Source organism: Petaurus breviceps, unplaced genomic scaffold, assembly GCF_028583685.1.
Source record: "Petaurus breviceps papuanus isolate PSGF00001 unplaced genomic scaffold, PetGlider_PUasm1.0 38, whole genome shotgun sequence".
Taxonomy (NCBI): domain Eukaryota; kingdom Metazoa; phylum Chordata; class Mammalia; order Diprotodontia; family Petauridae; genus Petaurus; species Petaurus breviceps.
Genome location: NW_027186304.1, coordinates 651,758 through 666,440, shown reverse-complemented (window position 1 = coordinate 666,440; position 14,683 = coordinate 651,758).

Genomic DNA, 14,683 nt, shown 5'->3' with positions numbered 1-14,683 from the left:
ACTTATATGTCTTAAAATATTTATAGCAGCTTTCTTTATGGCAGCAAAAAATCGGAAATTGTAGGGATGCCCATCAATAGGCAACTCTCTTGTTTTATTGTATTTACCATTTATTCAATTAAGAAAATTCCTTTCTCATACAATGATTAAACATTTGTGGGGATCATAAATTAGTGTGAAACAGCCATGCTGAATTAGGATGGTCCTAAATGTACTTAAACCCTCTCATCCTTTTGTTCACCAGTCAGGACTCAGTTCCTGCACTTCTTATACAAGTTTTCTAGCTTAAGGGAATAAAATGAAATAACTGTATATCGCTATTTGTTTGTCCGCTTTCACCAAACTTTTTATAAGGTTGACAATATATACACATGGGTACATATACATATATGTTTATATGTGGACACACACATATTTATTTCTAATGGTAGCCATCTCTAAGTGGAATAAAATATTTAAAAAGAAAGTTATATGATAAAGTTATTATATATTTAAAAGGAATAACAAATTGTTTATAATAGATCTGTAATTTCATGTGTAATCATCATTTTTATTCTATGCTATGGAAATATTTGTTTCATATCATAAATCAAAATTAAAATAAAATCTAAAAAAAATAGACCCTGTTATACTCTCAAGCCATTATTCTATATTTCTCCTGCCTTTCTCAACAAGGTTTCTTGAACATTTTGTCAATACCTACTTTTTCTCCTTTCATTCACTCCTCAACCTTTTGCAAATGTGGCTTCTGATCACATTATTCAACTGAACTTACTCTCTCCAGGATTATCAATCATTTCATAATTGACAAACCTGGTGGTCTTTTCTCAGCCTTCACATTTCTTGCTGTATATCCTGCATTTAACACTATTGACTCCCCGTCTTATAAATATTATCTCTTCTTTGAATTTTTGTGACACTATTTCCTCCTAGTTCACCTCATATCTATCTGATGGTTACCTTTTTATCTCCATTTATGAATTATAATCCATATAATGCCCTATCAGGCCTTTCTTCTCTATATTCTTTCTTGATGTGTTTATCAACTCCTTTAAATTTAACTATCATCTCTATAAAGATGGCTGAAAAAATTCTATATCTAGACCTAATCTCTCACCTGAAATTCATTCTTGTATCACCAAATATCTATTGGAAATTTCAAACTAGATACTTCAAAGATATCTCAAACTCAAAATGATGAAAACAACTCATTTTCTCCAAAATTTCTCTTATTCAAAGTTCATTATTTCTGTTGAAGGCACCACTACACTTCCGAGACTCCTATATTTTCACCTTGCCATCATCCTTGACTTCTTAGTAGCCTCCACCCTACATCTCCAATCATTTGTCAAATCTTGCCTTTTTTTCTCCATCCAAAATATCTCTCGTATATCTAACCCTTTCTCTCTACTCACAAAGCTGACGTCTTCATCACCTCTTGCTTGCATTATTGCAATAGCCTCCTAATTGATCTCTCTGTCTCAAATCTTTCCCCTTTTTGGGCCATGCAACACTGCTACCAAAGTAATTTTCGTTAAACACAAATTTGACCGTGTCACTTCTCATTCAATCAACTCCAGTGACTCCCTATTACCTCTAGGATAAAAATAAACTCCTCTATTTGTCTCTAAAAGCTGTTTACAAGCTTGTCCCAGCCTATCTTTCGGCTTCATTAAACAATACAAACAGACACACACACACACACACACACACACACACTCTTTGTGATTCAGCCAAACTATCCATCTCTTTGCTCCTCACACATGACACTCCTCCCTCCATCTCAGTGTCTTTATACTGCCCATCCCCCATGCCTGAAAAATACTCATTCCTCACTTGTGTTTCCCAGATTCCCTCCCTTCCTTCCCAATCTAGCTCAAGCACCTACTTTTACATGAAGTTTTTCCTGATCCCCTAATCGCTAGTGTTCCCTCCCAAACTTCCTTGTATTTAACCAATCAGTATGTGTTTGCATTTATTCTCTTCATACTTATTCTGCGTAGCTTTTAAATAGTAGCTGATACCTGTATAGCTTAGGTTTGTAAAACACTTGACATCTGTTAGCTTGTTTAATCCTCACAACAACCCTGTGAGTTGGCGCTATTATTCCCATGTTGTGGTTGTTCAGCTGCGTCCAACTCTTCATGACCTTGTGCATCATACTGTCCTTGGGGTTGTCTTTGTAAAAATACTGGAGTGATTTGTCATTTCCTTTTCCAGTGGATTAAGTCAAACAGAGGTTAAGAGACTTGCCCAGGGTCACACAGTTAGTAAATGTCTGAGGTTACATTTAAATTCAGGACTCTGTGTGTGTGGTGGGAGTGGGGGGTGGGTGTGTGCATATGTGCATAGTTCTGGTCTTTCCCTTTAGTGTGAGCTCCTTATAAGCAGAGTTATTTCTTGCATTTGTATCCCCAGAGCCTTGTACAGTGTCTATCACATGATGAATGCTTAATAAATGTTTTTTGGTTCATTGATTGATAGAAATGGTACAAATTTGGACAGAGACAGGAAAAAAGCAACTGAAATATGCCAAATATATATAAAGGAGATTCATTTCAATAGGTGATATTGTAATGGCATCAGTAGATCAATTCACGATGTATCTGAAAGAGGGGAAGACACCAAAGGCAGGGGGAGAGGAGTGTTGAGTTAATATCTGGAAAAGAAAAGTTTGAGGCACAGTACTTCTGAGCATAATGATTTAATTAGCAAGGTGGGCTATTACTGATCAAACCAGGTCACCTGACCCCTCAGAGTCAGAGAAAGGAGTGATTTATAAAGCTTGTTTTTATAACAAAAAAGAATTTTAAATTCTATCAGTCTTAGGAAACTTGTCTTGAACATCATTTATTTGAACAAGGCAGGTCATCCTCACTTGTGGTTAAGCTAGGTACATACTGATGAATATTGAATACAACCTGGTGTTATTAAATGCAGAGATTCTAGGGTGGGACAACTATTAAATCTGATATTCTATTGGATTAGGGACTGTGTCTATCAGCTTGTCAGTGAGATTGCCTTAGAAATCTTTGCTCTACAGCTGTAGCATTTTCTAATTAAAAGTGTTACTTTTAAAGGGGTCTATAGATTAGCATCATTTCCTGCCTCTGGAAAAGAGGAATTTAACCTTTAGTTAAAGAAAAAGGAGAAGTTATCTACTAATATTTGAAAAGGAACTTAACCTTTAGAGAGTCTCACAATATCTTATTTAACCCTATGCTGACTGTTTTCCTATAAAACTATATGTGTACTCTAAATTATCCTTCAATAAATGATTACTAACAGAGCCTTATCAATCTATTAATTCCTTCAAGAGAAACACATAGCATTAAAAGGGGTAAAAAGATGACCAAAAGAACAGCAACTGATCTATGTGCCTAATTTTGCATGGTCATGATATTTTTAAGTAAACGTTCCACAAACCCATCTAGGGTAATGTCCATAAGAATTTTGAGGGAACAAGCAGGATTTCTCAAGTGAGGTTCAGAAGGAGATCACTTTTTTCTTTCCATTATTTAATGAGCTGAAGGATGAATTTCATCATTGCCTGGTAATGCACTGACAGTGAGAGATAACAAAGAGAAAGCTCCAATGCTCCTCGGGAATCCTGTCCATGTCAGAAGAAAGCAAAGAAAACCCGCTGAGTTTTTGGGAGGACCGTCTCACTCCTGTGCTATGGCAATAGGCTTCTGCTTGGTGTTCTTTCCTCAAGTCTCTGCCCACTCCAGTCCACCCTCCCCTCAGCTATCAAAGTGATATTCCTGGGGCAAAAACCTAAGTATGTCACAGCTCTAGTCAATGAATGGCAGTATCAAATACAAAACCTTCTGTTTGCCTTTTAAAGTTCTTCCTAACCTGGCCTCTTCCTACCTTACCAGTTTCTTTATGCCTTACATCTAGAGGCAGCTAGATTATGCAGTGGATAAAATCTCACACCTAGCAATCAGGAACACGAGTTCAAATCTGTCCTTCGATAGAGACTAGTTATGTAAGCTTGGGCAAATCACTTGACCTCTATTTGATTCCATTTCTTTAATTGTAAAATGGAGATAATCATAGTACCTGTCTCCTATGGTTGTTATGAGGAACAAATGAGATAACATTTTTAAAGCATAGTTGGCACTACAATTGCTAGCTATTCTTATTTCCATTCTCTTCCCAGATAATCCAGTGACACTGGCTTCCTTGCTGTCTCTCGCAGAAGACCTTTCATCTGCAGACTAAACATTTTCGATGGCTGTTCCCCACACATGGAATCCCTCCTTGTCTGTTTCCTTACCTGGCTGGCTTCCTTCAAACCTCAGCTAAGATCCCACCATCTACAAGAAGCTCTTTTCCCAGTCTTCCTTCATGCTAGAGCTTTTCCTCTGAGGTTAGTTCCAATTTATCTTTTCTATATCTTGTTTATACATAGATGATCTGGTGTCATATTCCTGAGTCCTTGGAGATAGGAGCTGTTTTTGGCCTTTCTTTGTATCTCCAGTACTTAGCACAGTTCCTGACAAATGGTGAGCGCTTAATAATGAATGCTTGTTGACTTGACTGTGGTAGATTTACTGGAGGACATGGAGAAGACTTATTCAGGAGAGATAGCCATGGGGAGACTGTGTTTTCTATGGTTGAAGGGCACACACATATGCATACACATACACTCAGGTTACATCTGAAGATTCATATAATAATTTTAATTATTTTCTTAATAACAATAGCTAATATTAATGTAATACCTTAAGGTATGCAGTGTACTTTACACATACAATCTCATTTGATCCTCACAATAATCCTGTAAGGTATATGCTATTATTATCCTTACTTTGCAAATGAGAAAATTGGAGCTAGGAAAAAGTAAGTGAATTCAGGGGCACAGAACTTATATGAGTCTGAGGCAGGATTTGACCTTGGGAGTTTTGTCAGCATGGGAACTCCTAGTGTGAGAACTTCCTCTACCAATGCATTCAGAATGCTCTTATGACTTTGCAAGTAAGTGCTAGAGTTCCCTGAGACATGAAAAGGTTAAATAAATTATCCAGGGTCACAAGCAAGTAGCTATCAAAAAATCTGGGTCTTTTAGGCCTTTCTATGAACAGCACTTTATTCACTTTACCTTACACATTTGATCACACTACACTAACACACATGAATATGTTATCCTTAATGTTATCCTTAAATTAAAAATACCGGTAGGATTTTTCTGTGCTAAAAAATAATGACCAGTTTAAAAAGGTGAGTTTTTGGGGAAAAAAATACTTATAAACCAAAAACCCGACTCTTCTTCCTTAGGGTCAGAAGCTGTGGACTTGTTCAATCTCTAATTGTTTCTTTTTACATCTAAAATAATCATAATTCAATATATATTATATATAGAAATATTATCATATAATAATATTAAACTATCATGTATAAATAATATAGTTTGCTCCCAAACTTTGAGAAATATACTAGTCCTCAGAATCAATGTGGGAGAATCAATAACTCAGGTAAATTTTAGCATTATGTTCAAAATACATTATTTGAAACAAGTGAACAAAGAAGTTGTTGGTATTTTATTGTGGGACCTATGGGTATCATATTCTTTCATGTTGTAGTAATGAGGGTATATAGTAATGCTTCAGCTTAGGCAATTATTATCTATGAAAAAAGGAAATCCACCTTTGTTATTGACTCTCCATATTAAGGATGCTAATAAGTGGGAGGTTAGTAATGAAGACATAAACCATTCTTGGCCCAGAGCAATGCAAATCGTTCATCAGAGAAGCTTTCTGGGGAGCACACATGTGATCCTTGCCAACTGAGTAGATTGTTCTGAATGGCCACATAGCAAGGATTGTTTTAATGAAGATATCAGGGCATTAGGCAAAAAGGGAAATAAGTAAAGCCAGGGCAGTGGCCACAGAAGACATATTTACATCACATTATACATTAAAAGATTTCAGCTCTGGGGGGAAGAAAGGAGAACATTTAATAAGAACTAACAATTGATTTGATGGCCCGTCCATTCAACATGTGCCTTCTGACTATGTATGCAGGCTAAAGAATAGGCACTGGATGTTTTTGAATGTCAGTGAGTTGATGTGGTATAGGCACAGCAGAAAGAGCCCTGAATTAGAAAATCCCAGGGCCTAAATCTGATTACCAACTTCTGCAACATACTACCCAGGTGAGAGGCACAATCTCTATGGACCTCAGTGTCATCAACTAACAAATGAGGAGGATGGACTAAGCGACTTCCAAGGTCCCTTCCAAGCTAAAACTGTGAATTTATGATATAGGGAATTGGATTGAGTCAATCTGATGTGAATTATAAAGGCACATTAGGGAATCACTACTTCTGTACCTGGCTCCACGTCAGGAAAATGGTGATTTGCTATATGAATGCGAAGGTAGCCAAGCTGAGAATGTGTCATTAACCTTGATTGGCTTAGTTGGTCTTGCTTCAGACTAGTTGCAGATAATTCAATATTCCAACCCCTGGTGAGGTGGCAATAGGTGTCTGCAGAATTCCAGTTTTTCTCAGTACCTAGTAAAAATTCAGAAGTCATTTAGCATTTATATCTTAAAGCAGTGTCGTGTAATATATATATATATATATATGTATGTGTATACATATATATATGTATATATATACACATATATATTACTAGATTTCAAGTCAAGAATACCTAGGCTCAAATTCTTAGAAACTTATTATCTGACCTTAGGCAAATCCTTTACCCTTTCTGACTCACAGGGTCAAAATAGATGCATTTAATGTCCCTTACTATCTACAGCTATCATCCTGTGATTTGTAAAAATGAAATAGTTGAACTTGATAATGCTGTGGTCTCTTGCAGGTTTAAATATGTGAGTACCTATTGTTTACTAGACATAATATTTTATTCAATATTAGCGATTAAGTATGTCCCCCTACCACCTAAATATATTATGGAATGTGTTCTTTATAAGCATGAAAAAGGTGAGGTCACTGTGTCCTGTTGCATCAATTCACTGAAATTCAACAAACATCGAGTACTAACTCTCTACACTGCACAGTATACATTCAGAAAGCATATGCATGTGGTTTGGCTATAATAGCAATTAATAGTTCTAATTTTCTCCTCTCTCCCCCTCCCCAGATTGACCTCTGAGGTTATATTTTAAATGAAAGAATGGAAAGTGTCCTTTGTATTAGTCAATTTTGGAAGCAGGGAGAAAATGGATTGGTTTGTATTTTGGAAATTGAATAATGTTTTAATGGTCTACCATAAACCTCTTTCAATTTCTAAAAATTATGTTTTTAACATCAATATTCCTGCAGTGATGCTGCATAGCTACCAATTATGGGATAGCATTAGGTCTGAAGAATTAAAATTCAAGGTTACCCAAAGGGTACTAGAGAGATTGGGAGGGGGGCACAAATAGGAATTGGTATATTACTGATGATAACTTGTGCACAAGACATGACTTAAAACCTTCCCAGGCAATGTGGGATTAGAAAGGACGGCCTGGTTGTATAACAAAGTAGAAGATAACCTATAGAGTCTGAAGCCTCCAAAAAAGGTTAAAAGCTCTAAAACTAGTGCCTAAAAAAGTTTTTAAAAACCTACAACAGAATAGTGTTTCTTAACCCAGGCTCTGTTAACTTAAAAATATGGATATTTTGACAATTGCATTTTAGCATAATTGCATTTTCTGAATATTAATCTATGCATTTTAGATTATCCACTTAAAATATTATCCTAAGAAAAAAAATCTATAAGCTTCATGAGACTGCCAAAGGTGTCCCTAACAGAAAAACAGTTAAGAAGCCCAGTTTAGAAGATGGCTTCTAGTGTGCATTAGACTCTAATTAAATTTAGATCCTCTATGAAGGACTTACTAGGGGAGAGGGAGGTCAAGAATTACACAAGATGTAGACATGGATGAGTCATTCTCTGCATCACTGGAGTGAGTGCCCTAATTAAAGCCATCACAGATATTTTGAAATAATGAAGTGTAAGGAAAGGTAGATAGATGGTAATGTTTAATCTAATGATTGTACTAACTTGTGTTACTGTTGCAGATTTTTACTGAGCTTTTCCCCCTTTTTAAAAATTAGATGTAAAGGAAGAACTTTGGTGAAAAAGAAAAGTCTATGAAATATGGAAGGTCCTTGATTTTTATCTATTCTCTTGTATTTTCTCCAGATTAATGCCCCAAAATAAGATTGCAGAGTGTACTAGTATAGTACTGTCGAGAAGCAAGAAAATCCCAGAAAGGCCTTCCTTCACTGGCTACCCACTCTGTCTTATAAACACGTACCACCTCCTTTGTGTGTCAACAAACATAAACGATCTTATGACTTAGACCAACACTGGAAAATTCTTTTAAACGTTAACTCTTTATTTTTGTGCTTTTAAGCCCTCCTTTAAAAAGAAAAAGCACATGATAAATCACCTCATTCTCAATTAAAAGACCCTCCAATCAAATAGCAACTTTAACCAAGTTGCTGGCATGGTGACCTGCATATAAACAGATGGCATTATTGCTCTAGTTTCTGGTATCCAGGAAACATTCACATCTCAAAACTCATAAGCACTCAGCACTCCAGGTGGATAGGATAAAGATAGGATGCTTATGGAACCCCTCCTGTTTTGAATAGGAGCGTCTAGTCAACTTAGAACATTTGTTGCATAGAACTGAGATGATTGCCCTATCTCCATTCTTTAAACATTGTCATTTCATCTTTTTTAAATGAACTCTTAGTTGTAATAACAAAAAAATCTAGCCCTTGCCCAAGGACCTTAATTCCCCAGGGAAAGGAAATATTTCCATGAGGAAAAAGACAAAGAAAAAAATCAATTTAGTAACCAGAAAGAGGTTGTACTGTAGACAGTTCATAGGTTATTCTCTAATTTAAAAAAATAGATTTTACTTATAACTGGGGAATTCTTGAACACATTCCAAGGATTATTTAAAGTTTATACCCAGGACTGCCCCTGGCAAAATTGTAAAATAAGTACATCTTGGTTTCAGGAGTCTTCTATCTTTCTTTCCTCTCTTTTCTCATTATTTTTGCATTTCCCAAATATATATCTCCTCACCTAGGAGCTCTTCTGACCTAGGGCCATCAAATACAGCCTTTGCATTGCTTTCCTCAAAATCCTTCCCTCACTCTGGATCAATCTGTTTACAATAAGGCATTATTGTAAATTATTGTAAAAACATTGAACATGTTATTCCTCCCAAGTAACATATTTTTTTTTGAATAGGGAACCTTCAATTACTTTACCCAAATGAATGAGAAATGAATTTTAATTTTATTGTCTCAGGCTGGTAGGGGAAGTGTTAGCGAGAAGAGAGTTGCTTTAATTCAAGTTTTTCCATGTAGGCAACTGCCTGCCTTGTCAACACATAAGGCCTGCCCTCTTTGGACAGTATTGCTATTGTTCAGTTTTGGAATCCTCTCTAACTCTTTATAACCTCATGGACAAGGACACAAGCCCTTCTATCTCCCAATATCTCTCAAAGTCTGTCCACTCTCACTTTCATTGCTTCCCTAACGTTGTCTATCCATCTCATCCTCGTCCATCCCCTTTTCCTTTTACCTTCAATCTTTCTCATCATGAAGGTCTCTTCCAAAGGGTTTAGTCTTCTCATTATGTGACCAAAGTATGTAAGCTGGATCTTCCATATTTGACCTTCCAGTTGTGAAAATGGATAAGCTAAATGCCTTGATTTGCTTGAGACCCACAATTTTCCAGGTAACCAAGAAGAGTTATATGAGGATTGGCTGTATTAGCCAAGATACAAGGCTGCCTGAGATACCAACAACCCAGCTGGTCATACAGAAAATCAGCAACAAGGAAGGCAATTCAGCCCATACCAGTTCTGAAAAAGAGTGTAAGCCATTTGGTGGTTTATGGACCTTCAATAGACATTCTTATTTTCAGACTCCCCTAACTATTGATGGTGAGGCTCTTGAACACATCTCATCTTGTGGTTTTTGGAGACATCCCCTTATCTTACTGTTTTTGCTAAAGCAATGAACTAACAGCACTACTTATCACCACGAATGCCTTCTTTGTTTATTAAAGGGTCATATCTCTGATACCTGGAATTCCTCACTCCCCTTGTTTCCTGTGGGAATGGGGCTCCCTGTCTCATTCCTTTCTAGGACCTGCCCAATTCCCCTCCTTTCTCCTCAATTCCCTGCCTTCCCTGCCCTGAGTATAAATACCTCATGCCTTCCCACTGCCCTTTGAATAGATGTGGACACTGTCTCACTGTTCTAGCTTGCAGGCTCCATCTCAGGCAATAAATGAATTTAAAATCTTTGTAAATTGTGATTGAACTCTGGATCATTCCCAGTCCCTCTTTTCAGAGGCTTTCTTCCATTTTAACATTTCACAGAGGTTTATAATTTAACACAATGACTAACCTGAATTAATTTCTTTAAATATTGAGTGATTTGATCTCCTTGCTGTCCTAGGAACTCTCAAAAGTCTTCTCCACTGTCTCTGCTTTCCTTATAGAACAGCAATCATAGCCATACATTGCTACTGAAAAAAAAAATTCAGCTTTGATGACACAGACCTTTGTTGTCAAGAAGATGTCTCTGCTTTTTAGTATGTTGTCCAGATTTGCCACAACTTTCCTTCCAAAGAGCAACCATCTTTTAATTTCATGACTGCAGTTGATAACTATAGTGATCCATGAGCCCAAGAAAACAAAATCTGACACTGCTTACAATTCTTTTCCCTCTATTTGCCAGTAAATAGGACCAGTTGCCAAGATCTTAGTTTTTTTGTTGTTGTTGTTGCTAAGGCTTTAAGCCACCTTTTACACTCTCCTCTATCACCTTCCGCAAGAGGCTTCTTAATTCCTCCTCACTTTCTGACATCAGCATGGTATCATCTGCCTATCTGAGATTCTTGATACTTCTCCCAGGAACCTTAATTCTGAATTTTGATTCATCCAGTCTGGCATTTTGCATGACCTATTCTGCATATAAGCTAAGTAACTAAGATGGCAACCTTCTTTGTTGTAATACTTTCCCAATCCTAAATCAATCTGCTGTTCCACATTTGCTTCTAACTTGCTTCTTGGTCCATTTAGAGGTTCCTTAGGAAGAAAGTAAGATGACCTAGTACTTCCATCTCTTTGAGGACTTGCCATGTTTTGTTGTGATCCACACAGTCAAAGGTTAATGAAGGAAAAATCAATGTTTGGTTTGTTTGTTTCTTTGTTATTTTCTGGAACTTCCTTGCTTTTTCCCTAATCCAGTGAATCGTGGCAATTTTGTCTCTGGTTCCTCTAACTCTTCAAAAACCAACCTGAATTTCTAGTCATTTTTGGTTCACATATTGCTGAAGCCGAGCTTGCAGAATCTTAAGCATAACCTTGCTGAAAGAAACCATAAGCAGTAATATAAGCAGGAAGTAAGTAGGAAACAATAGTAACATAATACTATTATCCCTGTGATTTTTATCAATAATAATAATAGCTCATATTGATATAACAATTTGCAATTGAGAGGGAGAGACAGAGAGAGACAGAGAGAAAGACGGAGAGAGAGAGAGACAGAGACAGAGACAGAGAGAGAGAGACAGAGAGAGAGAAAGAGAGGGAGAGAGAGAGAGAGTCAGAGACAGAGACAGAGAGAGAGAAAGAGGGAGAGAGAGAGAGAGAAAGAGGGAGAGAGAGAGACATGGCAGCCAAACTGAGGTGTTTAGTGGAGTTAAACAGTGGAGTACACTATGAGTGCTGTAGGGAAGTAAACTGCCTTTGAATTGATTTAATTATCTTGTAGCTCATGGTTTATCCTTTTTCATGTAAGCTATTTAGGAAATTCTTCATTTCAGGGGGAGGTATTCAATAGACAAGGAGTCTTGAATAACAAAGAACGAAAACACTTGCTTTTTACTTTTTTCTTACATCCTTCCCTTGTGTTCACTTTCCATTTGATAAAGATGTTTTCATTCCATAGATCAGAGAGCTCTGTTGTAATTTGGTTATATTTACCTTGTCTTGTATTCCTCAAGAGCTCCTGGCTATATTTACTCATCAGAAAACATACTTTTGATCACTTGTAGAAATCTAGCTTTAAAGTTTAATAAGAACTGAACAAAATATTATTTATAATTGTGATCAATTACTAGAAAAAGGAATCCAAATTTGAGAACCAAATTTTCACATGATTTCTATAAAAGTAAATTATCTAAAATTTAGAAACATCTTTGTTATTCCCTGAACATGATTATGAAAATAAGGGTACACTAAATTCCACTCAATTTCACCAAGTAGCCCCCATCACTTTACAGGGAATAAACCTGAATAAAGGAAAGGAGGAGAATGTTTGGCTCCATTTCTAAAATTCTAGAAAATTACTTGTTGCTGTTGTTCTTAAAGATGAACCAAATTAAATGATTTGGTAGAGTTGCCTTGTATTCTCAACTTAAATTTTTTGAAGTCTAAACTTAAAACATGTAAGACCTGGGATCCAATCCCATGCTTGACATTTACTTGTTCTGATACCCTGGGCAACTTACTTAGCCAAGAGAGTGGTCCCAATCTCACCCAAAAAGAAATTCTCACAATTCTCTAGGGAGGTAAGCAGGAAATTAGGGGAATAGTGAGGAACTGACTTTCCTTTACATATCAAGAAGAGTCTTGCTCTTTCTCTTCCCTAGAGTTGGTCTGAAAGAGAGTCTGGAACTGAATGTGTCTCTGGAAACAGCTTGCATCAATTCTGTCCTTTGTGGGGAATGAAGCATTGAATAATCATTCTACCAATTAGGAGAGCCTTCTGCAAATGCTAAAGCTTGAAACATAGGCTACATAAAGAAGCATTTATTATGCATCTGCTATATACTAGACATGGGAGACGTAATCACCTCTAATGTGTCTGCTAGCTCTAGCACTTGGCTTTTTTTTTTTTGAGGGGTGCGGGCAGGGGATCGATAAAGAGTCAGATCCTTCACTTTATCTGTATCAGGAACTCTTGGAGAACAAACCAATCGTTGATGAATAGACAATTGCTCTGTAGTTTATAGTCTCAGAGTTACCTAGGGAGAGCTTGCCCATGAGCCTGAAACTAGGCTGTGTGAAAGGCAAGATTTTGAACCCAATTCTTCCTGAGTCCCATTACCCATTATTCCTTCCTGACAGCCTATCACCCACACTGCTTCTCTCCATGTTTCTGAAACAAGTCAGAGAACATCCGGTATTTCTTTTTCTTATCTCCCACTATGACAGTTTATGGGAGAAATGAAATTAGGAAACTTGCAAAAGTTGTTACTTTTCTCTCCACAAGTGGATAATAGATGTTGTTAGTTAAAATAAGGAGCAGTTATAACCAAAGAAAGTATGATTTGAGAGGTGTCAGAAAAGCTATGTGGTTGAAATTTTGCGTGGTCTATAAGATAACTGAACTACCCACAGAAGGAGTTTTCTAAATTAAGAGACTTCAACACTCATCAAAATGAAAATAGGTTATCTGGGAAGAGCAGTGACATTACCACCTTAGCCCAAATCGTTCTAATAGATTAAATAGCAAAGAACAAAACCCCAGAGGAACAGGACACAGAGCCAGGCCAGGTAAGTTTCAAAGACTGGGAGACAGAAATGGTGTATAGGATACTCTCCAAGAAAGTTGGCTCAGGTAGAAAGGTACACTGGAGCACTCAGGCTTAGCTTGAGGACTCCAGTAACTTGGGTATGGGAGCTGGTGACCATACCAAAAGAAAGGATGAGAGGATTAAAGGGCAGAGTAAATTTGTAAAAAAACAAAAAACAAAAAAAAAAACCACAAACCCAGAATTTCACAATGTTTCTTAGGACAATTTCATTCCACATTGTCTCAGTGTCCATATGTGTAAAATGGTAGTGATGAAGAATAGAGAAGGTATAGGTTAAATAATCTCTAATGTTCTTTCACACTCTAAGATTTTAGAAACCGAATTTCAGGTTAGAGAATGGCAGGTTCAAATCTTAGCTCTGCCATTTATTCCCCATGTGACCTTGGATAATCAATCAATCAAGAAATGTTCATCAAAATTTTGTTTTGACTAAACAAACATTAACAGGTTTGGGGTTTGGGTTGGTTTGGGTTTGAGGTTTTAATTTTTTTTTTTCAGCGGGTGTGGGAGTAAGGAAGGTCTAAAGTGGAGAATCCAGAACTTCAAATAGAAATTTAAAGAAGAAATATTTATTAAGGCTGATGTGTGTATGTGGGGGGGGGGTAGTGTGAGTGTGGTGGGTGAGTGTGGAGGTGTGTGTGCATTGGAGGGGGGAGGGAGGGAAGGAGAAAATGAGTGCAGGAGAGAGGGAGAGACAGAGACAGAGAGACAAGAAAGAAAGAATAATGTTAGAAGATATAAGAGTATATAGAGGAATAAAAGAAATAGCTTCCATCCTCATGGAGAATCATTTAACATACATGGCTATAAATTTCTTTATCTGGATGAGGGGATTGAATTAAATAATCTCTAGGGTCTCTTGAAGTTCTAAATTCAAATGAATCCATAATTTATTATTTTATTTCTTGGCTTTTGGAAACATTGTTTAGCCCTTAACCAAACTAAGAAACAAGTTTGTCACAGCAACTCTTCAAGTCCGTTTATTAGGTGGAATCACAAACTGCATCAGATCAGTGGAGGCAGTACCATACAATTCAAACCACATACTTTAAATGAAGTACTTATGCGGCATGTCACCCATTCTT